Here is a 13,282-nt window from a genome sequence, read left to right as displayed (position 1 = left end):
GGGTTGATTAGCTGATTAGAGTGTGGCACCAGGTGTCTTCAATATTGAACCTTTTCACAATATTCTAATTTTCTGAGATACGGAATTTGGGGTTTTCATTAGTTGTCAGTTATAATCATCAAAATTAAAAGAAATAAACACTTGAAATATATCAGTCTGTGTGGAATGAATGTATACATTATACAAGTTTCACATTTTGAAAGGAATTACTGAAATAAATCAACTTTTTGACGATATTCTAATTTTATGCACAGCACCTGTATTATGTTGTGAGCTGACATAACACCACTAGAGGGCGGTGAAGTACCAAATCTGAACACAAAGTGCACCATGGACCGTCTCCTACTGTGCTGTGATGTCCATGTATGAAGAGGCCATTTGGGGGATTTCTGTTATCATTATGATTTAAAAAGGAGCCAAAAAACGATGTGATAATAAATGGCATATGATCACTATTCTTTATATGATCACTATTCCTTTTGGAAAGGAAAGAAAAAGGTGCAGTGGTCCCTTAATTTTTTCCAGAGCTGTTTGTATATATACATATATATACAGTATCTCACAAAAGTGAGTACACCCCTCATATTTTTGTAAATATTTGTAAATATTTGAGTATATCTTTTCACTGAAGAAATGACACTTAGCTACAATGTAAAGTAGTGAGTGTACAGCTTGCATAACAGTGTACATTTGCTTTCACCTCAAAATAACACAACACACAGCCATTAATGTCTAAACCGCTGGCAACAAAAGTGAGTACACCCCTAAGTGAAAATGTCCAAATTGGGCCCAAAGTGTCAATATTTTGTGTGGCCACCATCATTTTCCAGCACTCCCTTAACCCTCTTGGGCATGGAGTTCACCAGAGCTTCACAGGTTGCCACTGGAGTCCTCTTCCCCTCGTCCATGACAACATCACGGAGCTGGTGGATGTTAGAGACCTTGCGCCCCTTTTGAGGATGCCCCACAGATGCTCAATAGGGTTTAGGTCTGGAGACATGCTTGGCCAGTCCATCACCTTTACCCTCAGATTCTTTAGCAAGGCAGTGGTTGTCTTGGAGGTGTGTTTGGGGTCGTTATCTTGTTGGAATATTGCCCTTTGGCAATGTGTGTATATATATATATATATATATATATAATAAAACTATAATAAAAATATTATATATAAATATTGCATTAATAAAAACATGGATGAGATATTAAATGGGTGTCCTGCCTCTCGGCCCCATTGACGTGTCATAAGACTTGGGGTGTCCACCTACAGCGTCCTGACCCACATACCACCACGATCCCCTAATCGTCCCCAGCTTCTAATTGGCCCATTCATCCCCCTGGTAACTACTCCCTAGGTCTTTATTGTGAAAGACAATAGGTTGTCAGTCGACTTGGTAAAATAAGAGGTGCATAAAAAAGTTTTTTTAAGGGGACCATAGACCCTTACCTCTTTTTACATTCAGGTCAGTGTACCTCACTGAACTCGTATGGCGGCAGATGTTTCTTACCGTACTGATGAACCATTGATTCAGGGTGGAAATATGTTTAGTGTGCTAAGAAATTGCCTAGGAATTGAGATGCAATAAAGTTATGTCCCCCTTATTATATATTGAGGTCCGGTTTCGCAGACATGGATTAAGCTTAATCTAGGACTAAAAAAACAAGATCAATGGAGCTTTCTACTCATCTTGGCTTTTTAGTCCTTGACTAGGCTTAAACCGTGTCTGTGAAACCGGCCCTTAAAGTGTTACTTAATGTTATTATTGTGAATAATTTTAAAGTAAACATTTAAAAAGTATGTAAACTATGTTTAAATTATACCAAATGTTAGTTCATTTGAAATGCAATCCTCAGGACTAAATTATGTTAATTATGTGTGCGCGTGTCTGTGTGTGTGTGTGTGTGTGTGTGTGATGCTGTACATCCACTGATCAGGAATGGCCGTCCCTTGTTCGTAATTTCCAGTTTCCACTTCCATTAGACTCATCTTCTAATCCAACCACCGGATGTGTCCTTGTCAATCACTCTTACACACCTGACATTTCGTAAACACACACAGACTCCAAAAATACCCTGGAAACATGAGAGACGTACAAACGCCGCCTCGATGCAGATTAACAATGGCGTAAACACACAACTGTAGAGAAATACACAAGACAAAACAAAACAGAGTAAAGTATTTTTATTAAATCCAATATATGTAGGTCATCAACTGGAAATGACAAAAGCAGGGTGTATCCTATCAGATAGCAGATTGTATCCTTTTCTTGTCTCTAAAAAAGGTGGTATTACAAGATTATTATCCGTTTCTAAATATCCTCATTGGTCGCTATAGAACTGACCTGTGGATTTACCAATGGACTACGCAGTGCAGAAGAGAAATGTAGCATATACCGTAGATGCATTTGTTAGGCTATTTGTTTTAATGGTTTTCAATACAAACGATGTGAAACATAACCTGAATATTGCTGGGTTTCAGGTTGATGTCTACAAGCGGTCGGTGTGACCTAATCTTATTATTTTTGTTTGCACACCATTAAATTGGGATCAACACTTCTGACGGTAGCTTGGACAGTTGGGTTTAAGAGCGAGGCCGTGGGGACACCTGCACCGCGTCCACTCTTCATGCCAGTGACCGGCCCCCCCGGTGGGTGGGATGCCCTACTGCCACGGCCCGCGGGGCTCCCGGTCTGTGCCGGGGTGTCGCACGTCGTGGCACACTGGCGGGACCTGCAGGGGAGACACGGCAGAGACCAACGTCAGCGTTTGTCCGCGCACCCTGAAAGGCCACGGTGTACTGTTGACACGGCAACGGCAGAGCCATTAAAACAGCTGGCGAGCGCTAACTAACGACACAAAGGACGACGTTAACCTCAACTCGTCTTCTGGCATGGCTGCACGAAAACACCCCGTGAAAAAGCCGCTCTAGCTCTGCCAAGCTGACTGTTGTACTTTACCTCTCCTTGCCCCGCACCCCCCCATCCGACCCCAGTGCTAGTGTCACCCAGTGCCGGGGGTGGGCCACCCGCCAGGACCTATGACCAGCCGATCCAGACTAAGGTATCAGAGCTGGCAGCTGGGGGTAGGTTGGTGTGCAATGGTTGTGTGTGTGTGTGTGTGTGTTGGGGGGGGGCGACCATGTGTGTGTGTGTGTTGGGTCACGGCATGCAGATTAGGCCTGTGTGAGTGATTGGGGGTGACAGCGGTCTCGGCATTAGTGGGCCCGGGCAGATTTCTTGGGCCTGTTTTAGACACACTAAGCCGGGATTTGGAGCGCGGCAGTGTGTCAGTGGTGACGCCGGCCTGGGACCAGCCTCCTCCTCCGCCGACCGGCTCCCCACCTTCACTGCATCTGCCCCCCCCCCGATGTTATGTGTCTGACCCCATCCGCTGTCTGCACCCTCCTCTCCCATTTATTTTTCCACTCAATATTCTTCTCAACCGCTCCTGCTACATCCTTTGATCTATTTGAAAATGTGCCAAAAGAAAGCAAACAGCAGCACATTTGTGTCTTATTAGGGGAACCGAGACAGCTCTGATGCACCTTTGTGGTTGACATATATTCTAGACACTCTACCGGACTCTATCGGAGACGTACAACACAGTTCTTCTTTAACAAATTCTATTCCAAATTCCATAATTTGGTGTTTTTTGTGGAAGGTGTCGGTAATCACTGAAGGCACCGCCTCAGACAATGAGCCTCTGGTGAGTGTTCACCAGGGTTGACATGTAACCACTAAGATGGACATGGAGCATTGCGAAAGTCGACAAGTTGAGCAGTCTTCGTCCCCAAAGCTCCGGACCCAACAATGAACCAACCTCCTCTTTCAACGACCCTGAGATCTCATCACCCAGCTCCGACTGTCAGCCTCCCGCTGGCCTTGTCTCACAACCTGAACCTGAAAGGCTCTGAAAGGCCCTGACAGCTTCATTGGTGGCACTGCTATCATCAACACAACAAGTGATATCACAGTCAGGCCGAATATAGAGGCTTCATGGGCATATTTGCAGGGTTTGTTTTCTACTGTTCACTCACCATTGCAGGCACAGCAATGCATCGGCTTAGCGCGATGGCGACAAAGCCCTCTGTTGGACCACACAACCAAATCTAGCAAACGGTAATGGTTCATTGCTTTTCCACTGAGGCCTGGTCTACTGACGACAAACACATCGTAGGACTCTGGTGCCAGGCCACGCTAGATCTGCCGTGGAGATTTGGGGACGAGAGCTCAACGCTACGGTGTGATTGTGATCCTGTAATCTTCAAAATAAGTTGTTGAAAACCTGTCATCATAATGCATCTCAGGCCGCTGGTTTCAATGCCTCACCGAAATCTGTTTGCCAACAAGAGACGTCCAGCAGTTCGACTTATAAGCGGATAATGATGTGCAGCCTGTACATCTGAGAAAATTAGGGAGGCGTGTTTTCTTGAAAATTATGATCTGTTATTCATGGTAGGTGTATCTCTATTTGTAGCTTTTTCATCTTTAAATGCTGTTCCTAAATGGTCAATATACCAGTGTAATGTAAATGCAATTCATAATATACAGTAACTGCATGTCACCGTCTTCCGGAACAGACCATGGGACCCCAGCGGGAGACGAAAACCATGGGAATGAATGACTAGAAATATGGCGACAGCGTCTAACTTTGGGTGTGAGTGTGTGAGTGTGTGAGTGTGTGTGTGAGTGCTGTGTGTGTGTCTGCATGTGTGGTGAGGTGAGTATGTGGGTAAACGTCTGGGCACGGCGGGTTGTTTAGCTGTGTGCTTGCGAGAGTGTGCTCCAAGATCGCCATTACAGCCAGTCCATTGTAATGCAGCAGATTGAGTAAGATCCTGGCCGCCAGCATCTACTAATTAGAAACATTCCTCGGGATTAAACGGCCAATTAACAATAAGAGGACCATTGTGGTCGTGTGTCCTTGTGCGTCAATGCAAACGGTTGTGTGTGTTGCTGTGTGTGTGTGTGTGTCTCTGTCTGTAATGAGCAATGTGAGTTTTGGTAGGTCGGCAGGTGGTAAATGTGGACCCAAGTGTGTGTCCCAAAGGTGGAGCTGATATACAGTGCTATTATTCATCTCCATTGAATGTACAGGTAACACCCATGTAAACAGGTGATATGACACTGAAAGTGCTTCCACATGGCTGTGGTCCTTGGTCCTCAACCGGCAGATATCCACAACACCACAGTCCAGGCTTAGCTGGCCGTTATTTTGCCAAGCATGGCAAGCAATGACTCTAGGAGTGGGTGATGGTCAGGCGTGTTTGCCTGGTGCTTCAGTGACCCGGACCGCTCAACTTGCCGGCGTTTTTTAGGAATACCACGACATCTGAGTCAGCCGATGCTTAACACTACTGGGAGACTCAGGCATAGCGGCCTGCGATGGCTTTCGTCAACTAAACGCTTCATCTGGTAATATATGGTGGAAGACGGTTGTCCATACCCCGTTGAAGACCTGCAGACACTCGTTGTGGTTCTGGCACTGTGGTTTCAGTGTCAAATGAATGGTGACACTGTGATTACTCCTCAGCACGGAGACACTGTTCGGCACAAAGGAAGGCAGGCGGTAAACAGAATAAGGGGATTTTGTCTGTCAGCCAAGACACTGTCTGTAGTGCTCACGTCTCTATGTGCATCTGGAATATACGCATGCAATGTCTGTGTGTGTGTGTGTGTTGCGTGTCCGAGTGTGTCCACGCGGCAGGTGGTGTGTGTGCTTCTGTGCGGCACGTGTCGGAGTGTGTCCGGGGATTACCAGGGCTCAGGCGTGTTGCTCCACTTCCTTGATTACCACTGCTGTCTGCTGCCATATGGGACGAGGGGGTCCAGAAGTTACTGTACACTCAACCACCCTGCCTCCACGCCACCCGGGCCCACCAGCACACACACGTTCTGTCAGGACACATGGCAAACACACACACGCACACACACGCGCTGCTGGTTCGGACGCAGTAGAAACAAGGAAGCTGATATGTGCGTTTATGCATGGCTTATATAAACGATGACTCATGGGGAGTAGTGGGGTCTTCCCCCTCTCAAAGCACCACCCTGCCCAATGTCTGCCCCCACCCAAAACACCACCTTGCCCAATGTCTGCCCCCACCCAAAGCACCACCCTGGCCAATGTCTGCCCCAACCCAAAACACCACCCTGACCAATGTCTGCCCCCACCCAAAACACCACCCTGGCCAATGTATGCCTCCACCCAAATCAAAACCCTGGCCAATGTCTTCCCCACACCCAAATCAAAACCCTGGCCAAGGTCTGCCCCCACCCAAAGCACCACCCTGGCCAATGTCTGTCCCCACCCAAAACACCACCCTGGCCACCTGCTCATTCAGGCATCTCTGTGTTTTATTCTGTGTGCTTACCTGCACCCTTGAAACCTGCCTGTGTCAACAGTTCTTTTGGTGTTCATTCCTACATCGTATATGTATGTCCGCTTGTATTAAGTCTGCACTTTGTGATTGGTCACCGGAGCAGTCTGCACTTTGTGATTGGTCACCGGAGCAGTCTGCACTTTGTGATTGGTCACCGGAGCTATTGCACATGACACTCAGCCACTAATGTAACTCCTCTTATACAGATGTGGTATCTTCTTCTGATAATCCTGTTGCAGGGGTTTTCCCTGGCCTGCAGGATAGATTAATTTAGTAAACTTTAAGATTAAGATGTAGCATCTGCATATCCAGTATCCTACAGCTGACATTAAATACCATCCATAGATGTAGAGGATGTATATTTCCTCTACTCCATGGACGGCGGAAATTGTTGAAATGGTTTAGATTTTTTTTTTTTACTTTTAACTTATTTCTTGACTGGAATTACAACCACAGATCACCTAAAACAATATATTTCAGACCTTCCATGGCTACTTGTTAAATAAATGAAATGAATTATAAACAAGGGATTCAAATCCTGAATGCTGATTGGCTGACAGCCATGAAATATGTGACCATATATCACATTTATGACATCACATCACTTATTACTGGTCTATTAGATTTGTTTCTGGTTTATAATATTTAATAACAATAAGGCATCTCAGTGGTATATTGCCATTATACCGTAACCAAGCACTGTGTCCAGGCACTCCACGATGCATCGTGCCCAAGAACAGCTCAGGCGGTGTGGTGGATTGGCCATATACTACACCCCCTCATTTCTTAAATAACACGCACGTAAATACAATAATGCATATATATATATATATATATATATATATTTACAAATAGCATTTTACATTAATAACAAATAACACTTCATACCCAAATAAATGGCTTTGGTTTAAATTGCAGGGGCCAAAGTCTTTGCACAGTATTCTTCTTTGCAGTCTCTGTTTTAGGAACATCCCAGAAAGGTTCAGTGATGTTCAGATCTGGAAGTCGTTTGACATTATCTGGGTGTTCATGAAACCACTCTACTAAATCAGCAATAGTAAGAACAAATTACCCCCATTACTCCATATTACACATTACTCCACCTTCTCTTCTGAGACCCCCAGACATTTCACAATTGTACCCACCAGATCGCAGCCTGAACAATCCCACCAGATCGCAGCCTGAAAAGGCCCGCCAGATCGCAGCCTGAACAAGCCCACCAGATCGCAGCCTGAACAGGCCCACCAGATCGCAGCCTGAACAGGCCCACCAGATCGCAGCCTGAAAAGGCCCACCAGATCGCAGCCTGAACAGGCCCACCAGATCGCAGCCTGAACAGGCCCACCAGATCGCAGCCTGAAAAGGCCCACCAGATCGCAGCCTGAACAAATCCACCTGATAACATTTTAAATAGCATTAATATCTAAACGCCACTATGTGGGGAGTTGGAAGTGACAATCATGACATATTCCTCATTCATAATTTCAAACATGGCCCGCCCGTTGTGATCCTGTAAAAAAGGAGGGGAGTCGAGTTTGCAGTTCTGCCGAGAGACCAGGGTCCGAGACCCGCGATGGGTGTGACACTGACACCATATGTTAAAGGTGTGGGCAGCGTCGCTGGTGTGGATCCCCAGGCTGGACAGTCTGGTCCATTAACGCTGGTCATTAGTGCAGTTAAACTGCTGCCTTCCGTACTGCCGGCCCCACCTGCTGCCGTCTGCAGGGGACTGGGAATATACTGCATGCCTGCTTGTCCACCAGTGCAGTCAGCACACACTGAGTGTGTGGGTGTGTGTTTTGCGAAAGAGTGTTATTGATTAAGACTGCGAACATTACAGAGCACACAACCTTGAAATGCAATAAACTTAGAGCAGCAGATGTCATCTGATGCATCATGTATGAACTCAGAGACACGGTGAGACGTAACGCCCTAGCATGCGACAACCGAAACAACTCGGAACGGCCCAACAACACCGCCTTTCCACGGCTGCCCGTCGGGGGGAAAAATGCTACCTTGGAAATAATTTCGTGATTGTCCCGTTTTCCTCAGGATGCCTACAACATGTCACACATTCTCAGGCTGTTCAGTTAAAATGCCCAAAGTTTTCACATGGCACGTAGCGATGGTGAAATAAAGCTGACCGAGCCTAGCTTCACAAAACCATCCAGATGCCTCGCAAGTCTACATTTAAGTAGCAACAAATGTGGGCCTCTTGAACTTCCCAAACCAACTCCATCCATCTGATGAGAAACCCTACACAATGTTCTCAACCCTGTATCAGATGTTCCAGGGAACCTGATCCCAACCCGATTCACCCGGATTGAACAACTCAGGATTTACAGAGGTGTTCTGGGATTGGCACATCCATTTTAGTTGATAATGCTTGAATCCTAGATTGATCCATTAACATACGTTCATAATGAGAGGTTTCACGCTATTGTTAGTAGGAACGACTTGATTGTAAGTATAAACTAGCGATGCTGGGTTGTCCTGTGAGTGTGTGACCACAGATTCAGTCCTGTCAATGGCTGTCTGGCTTAGACAGCATAATCCCCACATCACTGTAATTGAAGTATTAACACAGCCTGACCTCGATACCACAAAAAAACCAGAAAAACACTGCCACGGATATTAACCCTTTCCCACTGACCCTTTAAGATTCTATTGGCAAGGCCAGTACTCTGAAGATTTTAACATAACAGCTAATGACATTCAAGTACACATTGACCCAAGACAAACTCAGGTCAGCCCGGGAAAAATGTAACATGGCACAACACAAAGGGTTCAAACCCCTCGCAATGTCTTCCGTAGGCCAACACACACCTGTGAAATATACCATACAACCCAACGCGGTGCCCACTGTCCAAGGCCCGCCCCTCCCGTCAGCCCCCTCCCTCTTGCTTTACCTTGCCTCATTCTCTGAACGTCTTCATCAGGGGACAGTGTTCTTCGTTCCAACTATCGAAACACCCCCCCCCCCCGCCCGCCCCCGCCCCCCCCCACCACGACATCATTCCCTCCTGCCGGATGTCACCTTGTCATCCATCAATTAATCCCCTCATCCGTGCCGTGTGCTGGGACAGCCATTGTCCCTCTGGTGTTGGTGTAGCAGTATCTTATCAATAGTGTTCAGTCGGTGGCGACCAGGTCCTGCACGTCCTCTCAGTGGAGCGGCAGGCTGGTGCTCTTCATCCACTCCCTTCCTGCCAATCTGACTACAAACCCCTCTTTCCTCCCTTTATCCCGAGGTAAGATACTTACTTTTCAGATAAAGCATATTATGATAAATCGGCTGAACTCAGTGCATGTGTGTGTGTGTGTGAGTGTGAGTGTGAGTGTGTGTGTGTGTGTGTGTGTGTGTGTGTGTGAGTGTTAGTGTGAGTGTGAGTGTGTGTGTGTGTGTGAGTGTTAGTGTGTGTGTGTGTGTGTGTGTGTGTGTGTGTGAGTGTGGGTGTGAGTGTGTGTGTGTGTGTGAGTGTTAGTGTGTGTGTGTGTGTGTGTGTGTTACACTGTGTGCATCGAACAAACACTGTGATGTCAGTGTACGACACCAACAGCTGCACACTGAGAATGCTGTTTTGTTTTGGTGTTTGTGTTGTTGTTGTTTATAGGAGGGGGTTGTTGTGATTTGGTTTGTCTTTTTTGGTATTGGCTTTTTGGTTCAACCCATAACTGACACACATTGTGGCTGACCTCTTACACTCTGTGGTGATCTCTGCCTAAATGCCTGGTTTCCATACACAACCCCTCCACTGCCCACCACCACCAGCACACGTTTCCTATGAGCCATCAGACCATTTATGTTTATAAAGCCCCGTACACTAAGCGTCCACATATTGCACAAGGAACGAATAAACGATTACCTTGTCTCAACTTGGCATGACAATTGTTTTTAGGTGGTTCCCTGAACATCCACAGACCTCCATGTTTTATAAAGGAAGCGACTGAACGGGGACAGTTGCTCCTCAAGTGAATGTTTGGCCCAGTGATATTTTTGGCTTTAGTCCCATTACTGTGGGACTACATTGTTTTGGACATTTAATATGTATATGTATACTTTTTATGTTGACCCTCCTCTTGGCAGTTATCAAATAGAGTGATGTGATACAGTAGGACCCATAGTGTGCATATTTGCTAATGAATTTGGACAAGAGCAATCATGAAACATATGCCAGCAAGCTGTCTTCCTACAGAGTGCAAAAGAGGTCAGGGTCAAATGGAAAATAAAATAGTTTTTGAGAAGATGAGAAAAAAAACCTGTTGTTATGCATGCCTCTGAGACCAACTGCATCCCGGTTTTTTTTCAAAGAAAATTATGTTTCTAAGTGGTGTGTGTTTGTGATTGTGTGTGTTTGCGTTTTTGTGCGGGTGTGTAGATTAGATGTTGTAAGCCTCTTATGTTGGATCCTAAATTTGTATCTAAGCTAGGTCCTAGTGCCTGGTTCTGGTGCAATCTCAGTATATATCTATGCACATCTATTATTATACAAAATATGAACAGCCTAACATAACAACGGAAACATCAAATGCATTTACAGTAATACTAAGAAAAGTCTGCAGTGGGCTACTCTGAAATCGTACTTGTAGAAAACCTTTAGCTGTTAGAAATTATCTACCAGACTAAATTGGACAAAATGCATCATCTGCGACTTTTGTTTTAATAAGTGGGTAGTTTCCTCCGTTTTAAACACGAGTTCACGAAGATCTAGAAATAATAAAAAGTGCCATTACAGTCACAGTAACCCGTCCATGGTGTGTATTTCCCTTACGTTGAATGTATCCGAAAACCAACCAAAGGAGTAAATCAAAACATTGCATCTCACTGTAGCTTTTTGTTAGTATGAACTAGCTTCTCAATGCTGGACGTGGACATAGGCCTACAAAAAAATAACTTTCTGGGATATAAAATATGTTTTTTGTTTGCTCGAAACGGAATAAGAAATATCTGAAGAAAAATCTCAGGAAATGCGTAAAAACATGGATAATTTTTATGAGTAAAAATATTGAAGCTGTTTTAAGTATGAATTACAACTTAAGAGTATGTGAAAGCAAGAAGACGACAGACGAACAGGTGCGTGTAGTGCGCGTGTAGGCTACAATGACGCGCGCCTTCGGTTTTGAGTCTCAGAAAGTGTAACACGTAGTTTACTGGGCTTTAGCCATTCCCACATATAACGACTGTGGCGCTTCTCCTATCGACAATATTAGCCTACTTTGTTCTTCAGCTTTCCACCCGTAAATACGAAAACGAAAAGAGCAGAACCATACCTGATAGTTGAGCAGGTGATGTGCCCTCATGAAGCAAATATTCCAAAGTTGAACTGTTAAAACAAATCACATTGGCTACTCAGGCTGTGCGCACCAGCAGATGCCGCAGGTAAATATGTTTATTTGAGATTTAAAAATGTTCAACACGCGGGTATAGTCTCTTGCGCTCTCTTTATATCTCTGCCATGGCTTTACAGATTCAGATAAACCCCTTATACAGTTTGGGCCGTACATGGGTCTGTGTGGATTTTAAACTATAAGAAATCCGATTCAATTAACAAGCGCGGAGAATCGGCTTTGGACACTGTGAAACTGTCTGGCTGAAGGGATACTGCAGCAGAGGAACAATCGCAGGATGGTCAACCAGTGTCGTCTCACCAAAATCAATTAGGTTGACGGCTGGGCAGGCGTCTTGAAAATATTTTTGGGGGGGTTACACTTTGCGAACCGGATCCCAAGCAGACTCTGAGCTTGGATTCCCATTGCTAGTCTTTTTATAGCCTATCTCGAACCTGAGGCATTACAGTGGGATGAATTCCCAACCTTTTGTAACGTGGTAAAAAAAAATACATACACGTAAATATATTCTATTAAACGACTAACATTTTGTCGTTTGTAATGTAGACTAAACTAAACAAATGTTATTTTAATCACTGAATGGATCGTGGGCACAAACAGGCCTGATATAATACACATGGACCGCACTCGCAAGTCCACACACCGACAACATTTCTCCTCACATAATATTTTGATTTAGGATTCAGGGTTTCATTAGCCTATCGAACATTTTTAAAAACCTAAATATTTCGTTCTCACCATAGGTGCTCTCTATTATAATTGGTGAACTAGTATCAGTTGAAAAAGCACACTAACTGAACCGCCACATATTTACGCACAGACTTACACTCACTGACTTCACTGTCATAGTGGAGAGAAGCCGAGTGCGCAAAACAACCCACTTTTGGAAAATATATCGGCTGCGCTTTCAAAATGTTTTTAACAGTAAGCACATTGACTAGTCTAGGACTGGTAACTGACTGGTCTATGCTACCTGTTCTTTGTCGGCACCCTGAACCTACACCCGAACTAAATACAGAAACTGAAGAACGCAGCACCGTTACGCGCAACGACAAACTATAATAAGCAGTACACGTTTGGTGCCATAGATGCCCTCTTCTCAGATTGACACCTCTCTCTCTCTATTACATATACACACACCCAGCCTCCAGGCCAAACACAACACACACACATACACCAGGAAGGCCGCGGGTGGAACAGCAAGTGCGGCCACAACAGTGCCTGGCGAGTGCCCCTTTCTTAAGCGAACCTCGGTCTCACTCACCCAAAAAATATACTGCGCACACAACCGGCTTTGGAGGATCCACTAAAACCCCGAGGCCAACCCGGGTTATACTAAAACATACTTAAACACTTAAAGATTATTTACTCATGCATAAGTAAATACTAAACCCATTGCCATGGTTTGTCCCCGGCCGTGCAGACTATCGTCAAATCTTCAAACCGTTAAAACTCAACGTTTATGGAAAAAAGTCGAATATTGAAGTCTTGTTGGGACAACAAAACGCATTTCAAGAAATGCATCGGCAAAACTTTACACACCATTTGCCCTGAATA

General features: G+C 45.0%; 1 long non-coding RNA gene across 1 annotated transcript; it reads right to left on the bottom strand.

Annotated features, from left to right (window-relative positions):
* Positions 1–2,159: 2,159 nt before the first annotated feature.
* Positions 2,160–12,229, bottom strand: LOC117594784. The gene is made up of 2 exons (XR_004576024.1): positions 11,648–12,229; positions 2,160–2,724 (listed from the first exon to the last, which is right to left on the bottom strand). It is a non-coding gene; the product is annotated as an uncharacterized LOC117594784 (long non-coding RNA).
* Positions 12,230–13,282: the final 1,053 nt, after the last annotated feature.

Source organism: Esox lucius, chromosome 1 (assembly GCF_011004845.1).
Source record: "Esox lucius isolate fEsoLuc1 chromosome 1, fEsoLuc1.pri, whole genome shotgun sequence".
Classification (NCBI taxonomy): Eukaryota; Metazoa; Chordata; class Actinopteri; order Esociformes; family Esocidae; genus Esox; species Esox lucius.
This window is presented reverse-complemented; position numbering and strand designations above follow the sequence as displayed.